Below are 20,206 nucleotides of genomic sequence, written 5' to 3'. Positions count from 1 at the left end.
ATGACCTGAGCCGAAGGCAGCAGCCCAACCCACTGAGCCACCCAGGCGCCCAGTCGTGAAGGCTTTTAAAGGGAAACAGAAACCAATACCTTTAAAATCCTGTCATGTGTTAGATACTATGTGCATCACATTATTTCATTTTAATAGTTCTTTCAGAGTTTACTAACATCTACACTGTACAGATGTTTAAGAGGTTCCCAATAAGCAGGAATCTCAGACCCAGCTGCCTACAAGGATGAGTAGGTAGAAAATGAGCAAAGTGTCCCCAGTCACAGGCAGCTGGAAGATGTGGAGATGGAAAGTGTATGTCCTGTCACAATAACCAACACATGAGGTGAAAATTTCTCCTGATGATTGTTCAAAAAAAGCTAGAAATCACAACTTTGGGGGGAAATCTCCTCATTGGTGACTGCTAACAATTAATTCAACAAATTACAAAACCCTGTGAGGGTCAAACAAAATGCATGTCAGGGCCTTCTACGACCCATGGGCCATCAGTTTTCAACTTCAGTGGTCAAGGATACAAGCATCAGGATATATTAGAATAAAACCCCTAAGGGTCCTTCATACCCAATATTCTGCCATCCTGTGGCTCCAAAGCCCTTCAGTGCTCTGATCACCAGGTCTGTGGGGAGAGGCCTTCTCCTCCCGTTCCCCAGGCATGATCTCCCCCAACCCCATTATTTCTATGTCCACCCATCTAAGACACAGCCTCAAGCCTTCCGGGTGGGCAGGTTAACTCAGATCTTTAAGGATCTAGTTCTGCTTTCTCCAGGGATGGTGAGGGCAGAGCATTCCAGCCCAAAGGAGGAAAGATTCCTAACATCTGACCCTGTCATTGTTCCTCACGCCTTTCAAACTTCCACACACTCTGGTCTCTTTTGTCCCTCAGTATGGCAAGGTGGGTATTACTACCTATCTGATGGGTACAAGAACTGAGGCTCAGAAAAATTCAAGTTTGCCCAAGGTAACACAACAATGTTGCTGGGACCAGACTTGAGTTTCCTGAGATGCTTTTCTAGGGCTCTTTTCACACAGCCACTTCATCCAAAACAACAGATGCCCCTGGACAGTCCTGGAACAGCCACATGGAGCCTTCCAGCCCAGGGCCGTCTAACCAGCATCATCCACCAGTATGCCTGGGAGCCACAGATGGTTCTGTTGGCCCTCCTGCCCACACTCTGGGTCCTCTGGGAAGCTCCCCACCCCCAGTAATATAGCCCCCAACGTGCTGGCTTCCACTGCAGCCATGCTATCTGTCCCCAGTCCCCAGCCTGTGCTGAGAGGTTCATTTGCCTACTGAAACCCTGGGCATTAAAAGGGCCAAGGAGGATTTTGTAACCACTGACTGCTGCTGTTGCTAAGAAACAGGTCCTTTAAATTCAATTTACAAAAAAGATAGAGAGAGTAAGTGAGCGAGAGCAAGGAAGAGATGCTCGAACATCTGGTTATCTTCCCTGGCTGTCTCCGGTGACTATGAAAATGAGATAAGTACCTTCTGAGACGCATGCCGACCCTCTTCAAGCCACTTGCTAACTTTCCTCTGAGCTAATATTTTACATCAGCAGTGGGACAGGGGGCAGGAGGAGGGGATGGCAGTGGGGGAGGGGGCTCTTGCTGGAAACTTGGTGGGTTTAAGACAATTCCAGCCACCTTTTCCCCTCCAGGCATGACAGTAAACTCCCTGGTTCTTGAAGCCAGTGCCTCTCTCACCCCTACTTCTACTGTCAAAATAAATTATGCACATAAGCCTAATCTTCTCTGGTTTAGGATTTCCACACAGGTTATGTTAGCTCTTGTGCAGTAAATATACTTTCCCACATCACAGATGAGGAGGGGAAGAACATGACGGTTGGAAAATGCACCTGTACCAGGAGGGGAAGGGGTATAAGCCTCATCTGCCAAGAGCAGGTTCAGCCACTCACTTCCCTCTTCAGGCTCACACAACTCAGCCATCTGCTGCAAAGTAGAGTTGGACCATGACTTCCCACAGTGTGCACCACATACAAACAGTGTTTCAGGGGAAGTTACTAGGTGTTTGGTTTAAAAAAAAAAAAAAAAAAGAGTTCTCTGGCCAAAAAAGTTTGGAAAACAGTGGGCTAAAGTGAAATAGGCCTCCCCACTAGGAGATTTCTCAGAGCCTTTCATGCTTTAGCGTGCTATAGGAATCTCTGAGCAGTTCGCTATCTCGGCTTGGCTCCCACCGGAAGCTATGATAGAAGGGTTTGAGCACAAGTAGTTGATTTGGAAGGTGATCCTGAGGAACCCTGGTAGAGAAATAAAGAAGAGAGGCAGGGAAAAGAAGGTGGTCATGATGGAGGAGTTATCAAGCAAGTCACCTCTGCAGGCAATGGGAGATTTGTCCAGGGGGCTCTCTGGGATGGGATGGGATGGATGGATGGATGGATGGACGGACGGACGGATGGACGGATGGGATGCATGTCTCCGAGTTATCCTGCCTGGAAGCAAGGGAGCTGGAGTATTCATACTCCAGCTGTGGCCGGTCATTGGTCGAGGCCTGCTCTTGCCAGGCTGGGGAAGGGCGTTAGTAATCCTCATCAATTGTCAGGCACTTCTGTCGTTCCCCAGGCATGAGCAGAAAGACCTCAGGCAGAACTGGCAGTTGGAAGTCCAGCCCAGTGCCCTAGCCTGACAGCGACTGGGAGAGACAGGAGAGACCCAGACAGTGTCTGCTACAGACAAGGGAGAGAGCTGCCCTTTCTAAGGCTTATTGACCACAAGACTCTTTAGAGATAAGCTCCCAGAACTCATGATCTGTGGAAGAGTTCATCAACCTAGGAGCTTTCTGAAGGCAAGGCACCTCAACGAGTCTGAGGCAATAATCTCACAATGGCCAAAGAGATACGGCTACTCACCATTTCCCAAAAGCTGGACAGATGAATTCTTACAAACATGAGGCAAGTTTGGCTCTGATCTGCTCCCAGTTCATCTTGCAGAAGATTCTGCCCCATTTCTGAGACCCTGCCCCCAACCTAGGTTCCGATCTGACCACCCCAGCATCACCTCGTATCCATACGGCAAACTCCTGCTACAGCAGGCCTATCATATTCTTAGGGCCCCCCACCCCAGGTCACTACCTCCTTCTGAGGTCCTTAAGTTAGCCAAAAACAGAGAAACTATCCTAGAGTGCCTCCTCCACTCACCCCTCTCCTTTCACTGGTCACTCGGACCTGCAGCCTTGTTTTTGAAAATAAGTAACAGTAGTAATCCCAAGAGAGGCAATAGCAGGATGGTTAAGAGCTTAGGTACCTGAAATCAAATTGTACCTCCACTACTCATTACCGGCATGGTCTTGAGCAAGTTATTCTATCTCCTTGTGCCTCAGGTTTCTATAAAGCAGAAATAATAACAATACTTCCATCAAAGAGTTATTACAACTTGTTAGTTATTATTAGAATGCAATGCACAGTGCCTGAGGACAGTAAGTACTCAAGAATGATGTCATCAGGAATAAAAATGACAGCAGCTAATGTGTATTGAGGGCTATCACGTGCCAGATACTATGACAAGCACTTTGTCTGCATTAAATCACTGAATCCCAATTATCTACTTACCTTCTCTCTATGTAGAAATGAGGCACAGAGCAGTCATGCCACTGGCCCAAAGTCACTATGTGGGTAAACAACCAGGAATGCTTGTCTGATGGTGGAAGCTCAGAAGTGCAAAACAAGGTTTGCTGCTGCTCAAAGACTACTACGGTTTGTCTTCTAGGCAAGGATCTTTCTCTTTCCTCATCCCAGAAAGCTATAGAAAATGAATGGCTCCCCTTGGGCCCCAAGATAAATACCTGATCTTTGGAAGTAGAAGCTTTTTACCTATATCCTCTCTGCCAATCAAAGCCTGTCCCATGCCATTAGATTTCCTTTCTCCCAGGAAGTCTTCCATGATCCTTCCCATACCCAACCACAAGGAGGTCTTCCTATCCCTAGGTAGAATACTCTCCATATGTGACATCTCTTTGGTATGTTGACCTCCTGTTATCTTTGTGTAGGTCTCTGCAGATTTGATCTTATGAGAAGATATGGCTGCCCACAGAGGCAGAAGCATTGCCTTAAACCCCAGGCTACATTCCTGAGTCCAAGTGTGTCTGGTACTCAGTAAAGAGCCACACATCCTAGCACTGAGAGAGAGACGAGAAATTATCAAGCACTCTCATCCCTTCCCTGCATTTTACAGAGAGGGATAATAATCTGCTTCAGTCACCCAACCAGGCAATGGAAGAACCAGACTCAAACCTAGGATTCCTGACTCTCAGGCTACAGCTCTCACTCTGAGGATGCAGAAGACTGTTTCCAGCATGATTCATCATCTTGAATTAATCACTAATATTTCTAGCAAGGAACTTACATCACCCTGCCTCCCTACCACCATCACCCATCAGAAGGGGGACACTGAGTCCGCCTCTCATCTCCCTGGCCCACTTGCTCCTCCTCTCCTTGAGATTCTCTGCAATTATAGCCCAGTGTCTGGAGGCTTATATCCCACCCACCCCTGAGACACTGGGATGTCAGCCATTAGTCTCCATTCTCTGCACTCTCAAATGAGGGAACCAAGATTAATGAAGCATCTTCTCTCAATCAAGAAGCCATTTCAGGCTGTGCTTTTAAGCCCAGTGAGTTGTGCAGATGAATTAACACCATTTGACCTTTTTATTTTCCATGGGAAGATTTGTGGCACCCCCCTCAACCCCCACCCCATCTGAAGAACAAGCATGCTCCCAGCCACTTACATTCAGCAGCCTCAAGTGTGGGCCCAGAGGGAGGGTATCGTGTCCCAGCACTGCAGTCAGATTACTCCTCAGAGTGGCTGGGTGAGGGGGAAATCGGTGGATGTCATTTCTGGGGGCTCCTCAAACTCAACATACCCACATATAACAAAACACAAGAGACCCTTCTCTCTCAACAGGCAGACAGAACCTGGAAAGGGACCCCAAAAGGCAGCTCTTGCCAAGCCAAGTCCTTGACATGCAGTTGGGGAACCAGAACTGAGTCTGAAGCTAAGCCAGAGCAATATTTGTTAGAGCTAACAACAAAGCATAGCATGCACACCAACCTACCAGAGCAGACACCTGCCATAAACCACCATGATGTTACCCAGGCACATCCCAGGGGCTATTGGCTGCAAACAGAGCATTTCCTCTTCCCAAGAAATAGGAAGGGTTGGGGTGTTGATCCAGAAAGAGAGAGAACATGCAAAGAGGGAGGAAGACCAAGTAACATGGCAGAAGGCTGGAATCCAAGTCATAGAAACAGTCAAGGGGCATTTTAAAAAATTAAAATGTCTTGTCTTAAATTTTAAGTTATATTTTTGCAAAATAAATCACTCCTTCACAAGCTTTCAGTGGATGTTTCTAAACACTCAAGTGCCTGAGAGAATGGGGTATGTGTGTGTGTCTTTGTGTGATGTAGCAGGGGTGGGAGTAATGGGGAAAAAGGGCTGAAGTCTATATCTGACCCCCCACACTTCTGGACAAGAATAGCGCATAAGGGTCCCTAAGTCATCACTAGACTAAACTAATTCAGCAGAAGCTCAAAGCAAGAGATGACCATGAGCAATGCGGGCTTTTAAAAAACTCTTGGGGTCACATTTGCTTCTAACAAATCTATTCAAGGTTCAAGGAACCTCAGTCTAAGAAAATCTTATTCAGTTCTGAACAAGCAGAGTAATCCAAAGTGACATCTGAGTTACACAAGCAAGATTGAAGTCACCCTTTCTACTACCAGCAACTGCCCATACCCCCATTATGTGGCTGAATGCCACCCCAAGCCAGGAGGGCCAAACCCTGAAGTCATCCTTGACCTGTGCCCTCACTGCTAGTGACCAATGCTGTTAGATGCCTTCCCAATATCCATTCCCCACTTTTTCCCAACTAACAGAGCCATAATTTGGTTTGGGGACAATGTGCCCAGTCCTAGAAAATGGATTGCAATCAGTCTGAGCTAATTGTGTAATTGTGACAATCCATTTCTCATATTCCCTGCCTCCCTTGCATCTAAGAGTGGTCATGTGAGTCAGGTCCAGACAACATAGCCTAAGCAGAAGTCTGCTGAGGATGATTCTGAGCATTTAGTTGGCTCTTCTGATAGAAGGAACTGATGGGGCACTGTCTTCCTCTTCGTCTGGGGAGGGAATGTAGAGGAGATGTCTGGAATTCTAGTAGCCATCTCGTGACCACAGTGAGAAAGCCCAAAGAACATCATAAAACTAGGCTCTGACAGTACACACAACTGAACCCTGCCTACAACCACCAAGACTCAGAGATATTCTGATATGAGAAAATGAACTCTACTTTTGTAAGTTAAAAGTAAGCAAGTGTTCTGCGTCTTGTACTTGAACACATCCTAAGTGGTCCCCTCCCCTTCTCACATATCCAAATTGTCACCAAATCCTATTCCCTCCGTCTCCTGAGCACATTTCCCTCCAAACACCTGGTCTCCACCTCTGCTCAGCCCAAGTCCTTTATGAGGACACTAAAGGAATCTTCCTTAAACATAGATCACTGTGAAGCCCAGCTCTTGTTACTTTAAGAGAAGCTTAAATTCAAGGTTCCTTATGACATGCCCCCACCTGCCTCCGAGCAGGTGATTTGTAACTTAATAAATTTTTGTCTCCTTTTTTTTAAAAAATGGCATTTAGAACCCAGAGCAAGTTAGAGAAGTATAGGGACAGATGAGCCACAAAAAAGGAGGCATTTTTGGGCTGTGCCTATGGCCTGCCAGAGCCATGTTAAGGACTGTGGACTTAATTCAATATGAAGCCATTGAAGGACTTTATTCAATATGAGCTGCAGACGAAGGAATGGAAGGCAGAGGCAGGGAAGGCTATAAAGACAGCCACCTGTTCCCCAAGACAGCTCCCTGTTCTGCTCCTTGTTCCCAGGGACCCCAGTGCACACACCGCCTTCCCATGTGCAGACGTCCGCATTTGGGCTGTGTGAGGGCCAGGAGACATGTGACTCATATAAGATCATCCTTCTCATCGTTTCCCTTTTCCAATAAGGAAAAAAAAATGACTTTGCTTTAACCAAATACCACCAACTGGGTGGCTTCAACAATAAGCACTTGTTTCTCACAGTTCTGGAGGCTGAGAAGTCCAAGGTCAAGGCACTGGCCAACTGGGTGTCTGGTGAGGACTGTCTTCCTGGCCTGTGAACAGCCACCATCTAGCTACATCCCCACATGGCAGAGGGAGGGCTTTCGGGTCTCTTGCTTTCTTCATAAGTGCGTCCATGCCATCATGACCTCATCTAACCTTATTTACCTTGCAAAGATCCCGCCTCCAAACTCCATCACACTGGGGGTTAGGGTTCCAAGGTATGAATTTGGGAGGTTGAGCATACATTCAGTCCATAGCATATATGCACACAAAAAACATACATGCACACCCACACGCAGTCACACACATGCACATTTGTGTAGGTGATCATACATGCATATGCTTATGCCAACACAAAGACTCACATATACAGCCAAAACAGACACATTCACACAATTGTCTACTAACACATACACACCCACACTCAGACATACTTATACATGTACACATGCTCACAAATACAAAGACATATGTCTACTCATGCAAACATATCCATATAATCAGAAATACAGAAATGCAGAAATACACTGATGCACACATATACCTCCTCACATGCACACATATGTCCACACACACATTTCTACAATAACATAAGTGCATACATGAGCACACAAACACTTAATCACATGCACACACATATATGCCCGTTATCTATCTATCTCTCTCTCTCTCTCTCTCTCTCTCTCTCTCATACACAGACACAGACAACCTGCTGGCCATCTTTTCTTCCCATTAGGAAAAATCACATTCACTGCCAATATGCAGAAGACTCTGGTATGGTCACACCACTAGGTCTCCAGGAGTGAGAACAGCTGCCACCATTCCCCACTATCCCCAACATGAACCCACACTTACCCTCCCCTGCCTTTACCACCTCAGCACCATCTGCTATTCCCCCGGGGGGACACCTGGTCCAGTGTTCTCAAGCCTGGCCACGTAGCAGAATCACTCAGCACTGTCCATCAATACTGACCCTGGGACCCTGATTCAATTGATCTAAGGTGGGACCTGGGTACTGAGTTGGGATTTTTAAGTTCTACAGCCTCTCTGGCATAAATCCCCATCCCAGCTCTATAACTTCAGAGTACTTAAGCAGGAATTACCTTCTCCATCTCTAAAATGGGAGAAACAATAATGCCTATTTTATAGGTTGTTCTATGGGTTAAATCAGATAATCCATCCAAATCACAGAGTGCATAAATGTTAGCTATTGTTACTATTACTAGTTTTATAAGACCACAGTATATTCCTGGGAAATGTTAAGACCAAAATTAAAAAAAAAAAAAAAAAAAAAAAAAAAAAAACTGAAAGTAACCCCTGAAATTTGTATGACCCAGAAACCATCTGGGCCCATCTGTTCAACCTCCTTCTGACCCCTGTCTCCTGCAGGACCAACAGTGCACTGGTACTTCTACCACCCAGAAGTCAGCCTGAGGGACTAAGCATCACCCTCTTCCTGATTGTTGTTTTCTTCTCCTCTTATTTCTTTAGTACAATAATGACAAAGACATCCTCCTACACATGCCTGAGGCTGCGCAATCTAGAGCGGGTTCCCATCATGCAGGTCTGCCACCCCCCTGACATGTCAGAATTATCCAGTCCCCACTGTTGTGATGAGAAAGCAGAGCCACAGAGAGCTTAGCAATGTGTCCCAAGTCAGTCACCAAGCAGCAGATATGTCTGGTTCCATGTCCAGGGTTTTCTCCTCTGACATCCTGCCAGGCTGTTACTCCTCCACCTCCATTCTCTGTGCCCCCTTCATACTCTGTACTCCCTCTCCCTCCATTCAGAGGTCCTTCAGAGCCAGGGTGGCCTGCCACTCTCGTCAGGAGAACAAGGGGTGTCACAGACTTGATGCGTAAGCATTTAACACGACGGTGAGAAGTAGTTGATTACAGCCCTATTCCAGAAATGCTTAAAATGGAGGGAGGAAGAGAAGACAATCAATATTGGTCAATGGACCTCGGATCACACGACTAAAAGCAGGACCTAGGGGAACCCGGGTGGCTCAATCAGTTAAACAGCTGCCTTCGGCTCAGGTCAGGATGCCAGCGTCGTGGGATTGAGCTCTTCATCAGGCTCCCTGCTCAGCGGGGAGCCTGCTTCTCCCCCCCACCACCCCCACCTCCGACCCCCGCCTGCCGCTCTGCCTACTTGTGCGCTCTCTCTACCTCTCTCAAATGAATAAACAAAATCTTTAAAAAATAAAATAAAATAAAAGCAGGACCTAGACAAGAAGGAAGAAGGGGACAAGACCAGTATTTCTGACTACCTCCTAGGCCAGAAGCACTGTGAAGACATAATTTGATATTGTAGGGAAGATAAAAGAAAATGTGGGTTCAGAGTACCAAGTTGGCTTGAGTTCCAGCTGCACCATGTCCTAGCTATGTGATCTTACCGTCGTAGCTTCTTTAAAGTGTACAGTGGGGTCTGATGAGGTCAGACCTAGAATATATGATTGTCTGGTGCTGGGACACCCGAAGAACTCAATAAACCTTGGCTATTTCCATCTTATTAACTATTATCCAATTTCAAAGCTTTATTAAAGAATCATGGTCCAAGTGAGGACTCCAGATTATTTCAAAATATATTCTATTTTGAGGGAGCTAACATGATGTCCACTGGCTGGACTCTGTTATCAGGCACGAACTCCCAGTGTTATCTCATTCTGTTCCCTACATATAACCATGGAGGTGGCACAGCTCCTCTTCCCAAGGAGTTTAGAGGTTCCTAGAGAAGAAAGAAAAGTTTAGGAAGGCGCCTGGGTGGCTCAGTCAGTTAAGCAGCTGCCTTCAGCTCAGGTTGTGATCCCAAGGTCCTGGGATCTAGCCCCTCATCCAGCACCCTGCTCAGTAGGAAGCCTGCTTCTCCCTCTCCCACTCCCACTCCCCAGGCTTGTGTTTCCTCTCTCGCTGTCTCTCTCTCTGTCAAATAAATAAGTAAAAATCTTTATTAAAAAAAAGTTTAGGAAGAAACAATATAAGGAACTAGATGAAAAATGAATAAAATGATTCATGCCTACATGCAAATAAGGAAAATGAGATTCAGAGAAGCAAAATAATTTGCCCGAGGACATGCAGCTGATAAAGGAGAGGGCAGGCCTGCAACTCAGGCGCGTCCCAATGCCAAATCTCAAATCTAATGCTCTTTGCACCAAACATAAGAGCTCTGGGGACTTGATTTTTAGAACAAATAGAAACTTTGGCAGATGGGGTGGTGGGTTCCGATAGAAAGAGTGATCTAAACCCCTAAGGGACTCAAACTTGAAAATAAGAAGTCTTGGAGAATGACTAACGAGGATCAAATGGGAAGTTTTGAAACTCTCATCCATAAACACAGCAAAATACATAAGCCATCCAGGTGTGACCCTCAAGGAGATAACATGGAATTTTCAGAGAGGCTTCCAAGAGCTAAACAAACAAACACACCGTATTTCTACATTTGAAGAGGGCCTATTGAGAAAATGTTTATTTTTCCAACTTAGTGCATGACTTTAACTGATTCTAATCAAAATCCTAAGGGAATTTTCTTTAGAAGCTGTAAAAATGACTCTAAGTTTCATCTGGAAGAATGAACAGAAAGAGTTGGGCAAGAAAATATTGAAAAAAGAAACCCAGGGACAGCTAGGTATACTGGATACGAAAACTTACATGTATGAAGTTCAACATGGGTATTGGTGCAACACCACACAGGTCAACACGACAGAATATGTAGCCAGAAACACACTGGCAAATGCAAGAACCTTGTGAAGCTTCACAAACCAGTGAGAGCAGGAGGGATTGCTCAATAAGCAGAGTTGAAAATATTGGACACCTGGGGAAAAAATCCTGTTAAGAGCTTCACCTCACAGCATTATACCTTTAAACATACACACACACTATCTGGCATCTCTCTAAATATAAACATCAACGTTAGAATGAACTACAATGGAAAACATCAAGATTCAACTATGTACAAATTTGAAACTTCTGAAAGTCAAAAATCAATATATGACAATGGTTAAAGCTGGGGGATAGGGATGGGGGTGATGGGTTTAAATTACACTGTCTGGAAAGCCTGGGTGGCTCAGTTGGTTAAGCAACTGCCTTCAGCTCAGGTGCTGATCCTGGAGTCCTGGGATCCGGGAACAGGCTCCTTGCTCAGCAGGGAGTCTGCTTCTCCCTCTGCCTGCTCCTTCCTCCTCTCGTGCACTTTCTCTCTCTCTCTCTCATTCTCTCTCTCTCAAATAAATAAATAAAATCTTTTTAAATTAATTAATCAATTAATTAATTAAAAGTACACCTATAAGTACTAATTTTTTAAAAAATTACGTTGTTCTCTCAGAACCTTCCTGCACCTGCGTTCGGACCTCGCTGCTCCAGCCTCTGGGACACGTCCCATCCTTCCAGCCTGAGACTAGCAGTATAGAAAAAAAAAATTCCATATAATTTCTTGCCCCGTACACACCTTGAGGTGAGCAAAAAAATTAAAATAAATTTTAACAATGAGGGAAATCGTGCACATCCAGGCGGGTCAGTGTGGCAACTAGATCGGTGCCAAGTTCTGGGAGGTAATCAGTGATGAACACAGCATCAACCCCACTGGAACCTACCTGGAACCCCACTGACAGCGACCTGCTGCTGGATCGCATCTCCGTGTACTACAATGAAGCTACAGGTGGCAAATATGTTCCTCATGCTATCTTGGTGGATCTAGAACCCGGGACCATGGACTTTGTTCGCTCAGGTCCTTTTGGGCAGATATTCAGTCCAGACAACTTTGTTTTTGGTCAGTCTGGGGCAGGCAACAACTGAGCCAAAGGCCACTACACAGAGGGGGCTGAGCTGGTTGACTCAGTCCTGGATGTGGTGAGGAAGGAGGCGGAGAGCTGTGACTGCCTACAGAGCTGACCCATTCACTGGGTGGGGGCACAGGCTCTGGAATGGGCACCTTGCTCATCAGCAAGATCCGAGAAGAGTATCCTGACCGCATCATGAACATCTTCAGTGTGGTACCCTCACCCAGAGTGTCTGACACTGTGGTCGAGCCCTACAATGCCACCCTCTCCGTCCATCAGTTGGTAGAGAACACAGATGAGACCTACTGCATTGACAATGAGGCCCTTTATGACATCTGCTTCCGCACTCTCAAGCTGACCATGCCAACGTACGGAGACCTGAACCACCTCATCTCAGCCACCATGAGTGGTGTCACCACCTGCCTCCGCTTCCCTGGTCAACTCAATGCTGACCTCCGGAAGCTAGCCATCAACATGGTGCCTTTCCGATGGCTCCACTTCTTCATGTCTGGCTTTGCACCTCTGACCAGCCGTGGAAGCCAGCAGTATCGGGCCCTTACTGTGCCTGAACTCACCCAGCAGGTCTTTGATGCCAAGAACATGATGGCTGCCTGTGACCCCCGCCATGGCCGTTACCTCACTGTGGCTGCTGTCTTCCATGGGTGGATGTCCATGAAGGAGGTAGATGAGCAGATGCTCAATGTGCAGAATAAGAATAGCAGCTACTTTGTGGAGTGGATCCCCAACAACGTCAAGACAGCAGTCTGCGATATCCCACCTCGTGGCCTCAAGATGGCAGTCACCTTCATTGGAAATAACACAACCATCCAGGAGCTCTTCAAGCGCATCTCAGAGCAGTTCACGGCCATGTTCTGGCACAAGGCCTTCCTCCACTGGTACACAGGTGAGGTCATGGACGAGATGGAATTCACTGAAGCTGAGAGCAACATGTATGACCTTGTCTCTGAGTACCAGCAGTACCAGGATGCCACTGCAGAAGAGGAGGAGGATGTTGGTGAGGAGGCTGAAGAGGAGGCCTAAGGCAGAGCACCATCACCTCAGGCTTCTCCATTCCCTCAGCCTTCTTCCTCAGCTGCCCCTGTCCTCTCCCTCAGAATTACATTTTCTTACTCTGTCTCTTTTTTTTCCTTTTTTGGAGGGGGTGGTCCTAGAACACAGTGCCTGGCACATAATAGGCGCTCAATAAATACTTGTTGTTTGTTGAATGTCTCCTCTCTTCCACTCTGGGAAACCTAGATTTCTGCCATTCACAGTAACCCTGTTATTTCCTTTCAGTGTCCCCTTCTTCCATTTGTCCAGTTGGTATTTCCCTTTGTTTTATAAGATAATTCTCCAAGAAGCTGGGTCTCATCAGATCCCATCTAGAACCAAGTGCTTAAAACCCAGTAGATGGCCACCATCCTAAGCCCATGTGGTAGCCCCGCGGAAAGGAAACAAAGCTACCTCATAGCAGTAGAGGTACCTATAAGGAAGGAGTAGGGTTTTCTATTCTAGAGCAGTTTTGGAGAGGGGTATCCAGGCTCTTGAGTCCTAATTTCCAGAAATTTCCCTGCTCCTCTCAGCTTCAGGAGAGGTGTTGACAGTATTATCGATCTGTATTTTCCCGTCTTCTTCCAAGCTGTGTCCTGAGCTGTTTCTTTTGCTGGGGTCTGCCCCACCCTGTTAAAGCAGGATCCTTCCCTTTTCCTACATAACCACCTTCATATGTTGGATTCCTTCCTTTTCCCCTGGTTGGAGAAGGGAGCCAAGAAGGAGAGAGGGACTAGCCTCCAGAAAGACCCTCCCCATCCCCACCCTTTCTTAGCAAACACCCAGCTCTGCTGTATATATACAGAAAGGTTTGTACTGCCACCTAAATCTTTTGAATCATTCTTCCAGAGAGGGGACAAGGAGACCCTCCCATCTTTGGCAACATCTCATTTTTTTCCTTTTGCTATTCCCTCCCCTGCCCTTGGCTTTATCCTCTCCTACACTTCAAATTTCTATTTTGTGTTGAACTTGCTTTTTTTCATATTGAAAAGATAACATTGCCCCAAGAGCCAAAAATAAATGACAACTAAAAAAAAAAAAAAATTACGTTGTTGGCTCTGCTTTTGCATATGTTTAAAAACGTCCACAAATAAATAAAAATATTGTTTGAAAAGGAGGGGGATGCCTGGGTGGCTCAGTGGGTTAAGAGTCTGCCTTTGGCTCAGGTCATTATCCTGGGGTCCTGACATCAAGCCTCACATTGGGCTCTCTGCTCAGCAAGGAGCCTGCTTCTACCTCTGCCTGCCTCTCCCCCTGCTCATGCGCTCTCTTTCTTTCTTTGACAAATGAATAAATAAAAATCTTTTTTCAAAAAAGTCCATGGTTATAAAGAAGATGTGGCATATATATGTTTATATTTATATATAATGGAATATATATTGTATGCTTATATAATGGAATACTATGTAGCCATAAAAAAGAAGGAAACTTGCCATTTGCAACAACATGGATGGACCTAAAGGGTACTATGCAAAGTGACATAAGTCAGAGAAGGGTAAATACTATATGATTTCACTTACATGTTGAACATAAAAAAAAAAATGAACAAACACAAAAAAGCAGAAACAGATCCATAAATACAGAGAACAAACAGATGATTGACAGAGGTGAGGTGTGTAGGGGGATGGACAAAATGGGTGAAGGGTATTGCGAGGTACAGGCTTCCAGTTATGGAATGAATAAGTCACAGGGATGAAAGGTAAAGCACAGGGAATATAGTCAATGATATTGTAATACCATTGTATGGTGACAGGTGGTAGCTATACTTTTGCAAGCACAGCAAAATGTCTAAAGTTGTCGAATCACTATACGGCACACCAGAAACTAATGGAATGCTGTGTGCCAGTTACACTTCAATTAAAAAAAAAAAAAGTCCACGGTTACAAATTGAAGTATTTAAAAGTTTAAAAATTTAACACAAATTTAAAAGGCAAACAACCACCAATATAGCATATAAACCATTATTATCTTTAAGGTGTAAAGAGCCCCTCCAATGACTAATACTCACTAAAGCATCAGTAGATAAGAAGTGACCATTAGTGAATTACCCCTTCATATCCAATTCCCCTTCCTGCTTCCTCATGGGCTTTGATTTCCATTGAAAGACCCACAAGGTTCTGGGGAGGCTGACTCCATCCCCGATATTAAGGAGATCATATGACTTGGCCACCCCAATCAGTGTATCTCATTCCCCAGCCATTGTGATTAACTGAGGACGAGGCATGTGAGCAAGCCAGGCCCAAGAGAATCAATCTGAGTTTCTGAGATTAGGGACAAGGAAGCTCTTTCTTTCCCCCATGGACCTCAGTAGAGCTCTAGAAGCTTCTGGGAGAATGTTGGTATCTGCAGGAAACACCATCACCAATCCCAGAATAAAGCCAACACGAGGAAGCAGAGCCAAGAAGTCAGGAAAAACAGAGAGAGGGGCTCCATGACTGTTTTTTGGTTTGGTTTGGTTTTGTTTTTTAAACTCAGGACCAAGTTTCATGTAAAGCTGAATGTATTCCTGTTTAAATGTATTGAACAAAAATCCCATTTTTTTCTGGGTTTCTATTACTTGCAAACGAAAGCAATCAAACAAAAATGAGCTAACTAAGCCTGAACATGTAAAGATCTCAAGCATTCCCCCCAAGTAGAATGCAAAGAGCAGAATTCTCACATGGCCCCTAGGTGGTCAGGGAGGTCTAGGGAGGACCAGTGTGGGCAGGCTTCCCCTCCCTCAGAAGCCAAGTAGTAGTAGAGATTCATCTGAGCTCTGATTGCTGCTCTGACTCATCTCCTGTCTTCCCACAGCCCCCTTATCTCTCATCTCCAGTTTTCCTCTGAGGGAAAGGACCACTTGGGCCCCTGGAATCCCCATGGCAAGGCATACCTCCCTCAGTACCATGAACTGTCTGCCCAGGAAGATAGTGAGACACCTAGGGTCAAGTGTGTTGGTTGAGACCCAGACTCTCCAATCTGCAGGTCCTTTCTCCTGGCCTAAGATTGGAAAGCAGATTGGGGAATCTTCCAGCACATGCAGTCTCACTGGGAGTGGTCAAGAGTGGAGGCTACCTACACCAGCCATCTGAGTATGGCCTCTTCAATCTGACCAGGCCAAAACAGGACCTTCTCCTGTCACCCAGACAGGACCAAATTCACAGTCACAGATCATTAAATCAGAACGCCAAATGAACAAACCCAACAGCCAATGCATTCATCCACAGTGGTAGCGTTCCCTCTGCAGACCATGCCCATATGCACGATCCCTCCATGTATCTTAGTCCCTTAAATGGCCAAATAGGCATAATATTGGGGCCAATGAAAACTCAGATCCTCCCCCAGGCATGGGGGTGCCTGGTGATCTGAGCTGCCCCTGCTCACTGCCTGTCCCTTCTCTTCCAGTCCCCTGAACTCGGCCCCAAAATGTATTTTGCCAAGTTTGATCCTAGAAATTCTCTTTTTCTAAGACAACTCTTTTTCATAATCACCTTTGTCTATTTTTTAACTATTTCCTTTCCTAGTTGTTATTTTTACATTTTAACTATATTTTGAGCATATTTGATAGAGAATAGAAAGGATAAATGCGACAAATTTAAGTTAAAATTATCTATTAAAATGACCACCCCTCGGGGCGCCTGGGTGGCTCAGTGGGTTAAGCCGCTGCCTTCGGCTCAAGTCATGGTCTCGGGGTCCTGGGATCGAGTCCCGTGTCGGGCTCTCTGCTCAGCAGGGAGCCTGCTTCCCTCTCTCTCTCTCTCTCTCTCTCTCTGCCAGCCTCTCTGCCTACCTGTGATCTCTCTCTGTCAAATAAATAAATAAAATATTTTAAAAAAAATGACCACCCCTCAACTCACCATTCAACGAAGAGCTAGAACCTCACCAATAACTTGTATCTGCCTCTCCCATCCACATCCTTCCCCTGCAAAATAGCCACATCTTGAATTTTTGTGTTTTTCATTCTTTTATGGTTCTTTGCACTGTTCACACATATGAATGAATTATACAATTGGAGCTATACTCTGCATAGTCTTCTACAGACTGGCATATTTCACTTAATATTGTTTATAAGACATATTCATGTTGTTCCAAATTGCTGAGGTTTGTCCATTTTAATTGCTGCATGTTATTCCTCCGTATAAAAGTGTATCCTGCTGTCTATGTCCCTCTGCCTGTCTGCAGACACTGACGTCGTCAAAGATCTTGAGGGCTTTGCACCATACTAAACGTGCTTCTATAAACATTTCTGCACACTTCTCCATACATGTAATGCCTACACACAAGAGGCTCTCTGGGGTCTATACCTGGGAAGGGCATGGCTGGGTCAATGAATAGTCAAATGTTCAATTTCACAAGAAAATGTCTAGCTGTGTTCCCACAGTCTCTCTTTATGTGGTTGCCAATATTTCTGTACCCCATTATTCACTCCCCAACCTGTAAGGCGATTGATAATAAGCCTCTACTCCTGCCTGTAGCATGCAGTGTCTTGCTGTGGATGGAGCATACCTTCCTGCCATGTGACTTGCACATACCAACAGAATATGACAAGAAGTGACAAGTACCTTGTCTAAGCAGGAGCTTGAAGAGCCACCACAAGGATCTGCCTTTGTTCTTTTTCCCCTCTTCTGTGAAATTATCATGCCCTAGATGGAAGCTCCTCCCCCACTCTGGGTCCTTGGATGAAGATACGTGGAGCAGAGCTGTAGCCATCCTCAGGGACAAAAATTATGAGAGAGAAATAAACCATTGTTATAAGCTACTGAGTGCAGGGGCTGTTTGTTACTGCATCATAATACAGCAAAACCTACCTGACACAAGATACTCAACAAATATTTACTGAGCATCTCCCACATGCCGGGCATGGTGCTGGGTTCTGTGAAAGCAATGATGGTCAAGATAAACAAGGTCATGGCTTCCTGGGGTTCACACTCTATACAAGCAGCAGGTCCCAAAGGCCCTCAAGATTTTCACATATAACTCCCCAAAACAAACTCATCAGTTAAGACTCCTTCTGTCAGAAGTGATGCACTTGATAAAGAAACATGGAAATTTGGGGATTTTTTTTAAAGATTTTATTCATTTATTTGACAGGCAGAGATCACAAGTAGGCAGAGAGGCAGGCAGAGAGAGAGAGAGGTGGAAGCAGGCTCCCTGCTGAGCAGAAAGCCTGATGCGGGACTCGATTCCAGGACCTTGAGATCATGACCCAAGCCAAAGACAGAGGCTTTAACCCACTGAGCCAGGCAGGCACCCCAAATTTGTGGATTCTTATAAACAGAAAATCCAGGCATTAAGCTTGAAGTAGGGATGGATCCAGGAGCAAATGATATCATTGGGGCCCATGCTTGCATTCTCTTTCTCTCTCATTCTTTCTTTTTCTGCTGTTTTCCTATGTGTTTGTCTCCATGCCCAGACCCAAGTCAATGCAGGCTACACTTCCCTAGCTCTAAGACCACCAATTCAAACAAAGTCCTGGGCCTGACTCCCAGAACCAGATTGGCCCACAAGCTCAACCCTGAACCAGTCAATGTCCAGGAAGATGGGATACACTGATTGGTCCAGACCTGGGTCACATGCCACCCCTGGAGCTGGTGAGCAGGTCACCCTACCCAAACCCCATGGGCCAAGAAGAGAGTAGGTGGTAGACACCTTCAGGAAAAATCTTGGCACTCTTACCAGAAGGGAAAACAGATTCTAGACAGGCAAACCATCAATTGCCCCTACCAATGCTACACTGAGGCTGGCTCCCACCATCTCATTTAAAGACGATAGTACACATCCCTTCCAAACTCTGCATTCAGTGACATCACATTAGTGGTATGAAATCAGTCACTGTGGGGTGTTTACACCAAAGGAATAGGCAGGCACTGTACATCAGGGCTGTGATTTCCCTAGAGAGCCAGTTGTTCTGCATTTGCCAGCACACCACTGGCCCTAACTCTGTTGCAACCTGAAAGGGGTGTGTGGATATGTGTGCAAGCGTTCATGCACGTGCATGCTTGCAAGTTTAAATTTGCTTTCTCTGCATCAGAAATCACAAAAGCAGGCATTGGCTATAAACTCCAATATAATTTGGTGAGCTGTACCTCTTCACTTGGGCTATTAAATCATTTCCCCTCCAAAGGTACACATGTTGCAGCATAAGGAGCAAACTGTTGACAGATGGTGGAGAAACTTCACAGGCCCATAATTGAGACTTATTTTCATACATTTGTGCCAGTTTGAAATCTAATTGCCAATAAAACAATACCGTGATACTGCCACATCTAATACCTCTGCCACTCTCCAAAGTTACACTTGAATCCACTAGTAAATTCTAATCTCCCAGAGAAAAATATTTCCCCCTCTCCATCGGAAAAGCAGAGCTATAAATCCACATACAGTGGTTCATTTTCAAATGCGAACCTCCTTTCCCCGATCCCCAAAGAGCCCTCACTCGGCTAATGTTAGTGCCTGCTTGAGAGCAGTAGATATTCTTTGTTTACTTGACAGAAGCATAGATGTGGCTTAGTGAGTCTGGGATGAGGTCTTTTCGTAGAGAAATGCTTGAATGGGCTAAGTTACCCTCCCTCTTTGGAGTGACACAGTGCCATGTCTGGAGATATTTCGCCTTGATCATAAAAAAGTGGCCAGAGGCCAATCACTTTTCACTGAGCAAGGGAAGGTGGAGGAACCCAGAACCGCCCCCCCCACCGACCGCCACAACCCTTGCTTTTCTGTTTTCACTCTCCTGATGAAAAGGTTTGACGATAGATCGATCCAGATCAATTGAGACTGTAAATAAAAAACGGGCTTTCAGTGAGATGAAGGAGAGCAGGGGCTGGGTTCATTTGTGTCTACTGAAAAACACAACATGTCACCTCAAACCACAAGCCTGCTACTAGTAGTCACGGCCATCATTCACAAGTCAGAGCTTTGCCCAGTTCACAAAGAAATCATTACTGCAGGCTGAGTCTGTACCAGGTCTGTGCCAAGCCCAGAGATGGTGCAGTGAATATAGCAAATATGGCCCTTGCCTCCATGGTCTTCACGTGAGCCCTGGAGGTGGGGAGTATTATTTTCCCTATCACACAGACAGTAAGCCGAGGCTCAGAGTGGTCAAATAACTCTTCCTCCAGGATGTACAGCAAGTAGGAAAGGAGAAACTCCGCAGATGCAGATCATCTGATTTACCTCCCGGTCCAGCTGTGTTGATACAGGGATTCAGTGAGAGGGCACCTGGGTGGCTCCATTGCTTAAGCATCCAACTCTTGCTTTCAGCTCAGGTCATGATCTCAGGGTCAT

General features: G+C 45.7%; 1 pseudogene; it reads left to right on the top strand.

Moving 5' to 3' along the window:
- The first annotated feature begins 11,599 nt into the window (after positions 1 to 11,599).
- Positions 11,600 to 13,044, top strand: LOC132016542 (tubulin beta chain-like; annotated as a pseudogene).
- Positions 13,045 to 20,206: the final 7,162 nt, after the last annotated feature.

This window comes from Mustela nigripes, chromosome 4 (assembly GCF_022355385.1).
Source record: "Mustela nigripes isolate SB6536 chromosome 4, MUSNIG.SB6536, whole genome shotgun sequence".
In the NCBI taxonomy this organism is placed as follows: Eukaryota; Metazoa; Chordata; class Mammalia; order Carnivora; family Mustelidae; genus Mustela; species Mustela nigripes.
This window is presented reverse-complemented; position numbering and strand designations above follow the sequence as displayed.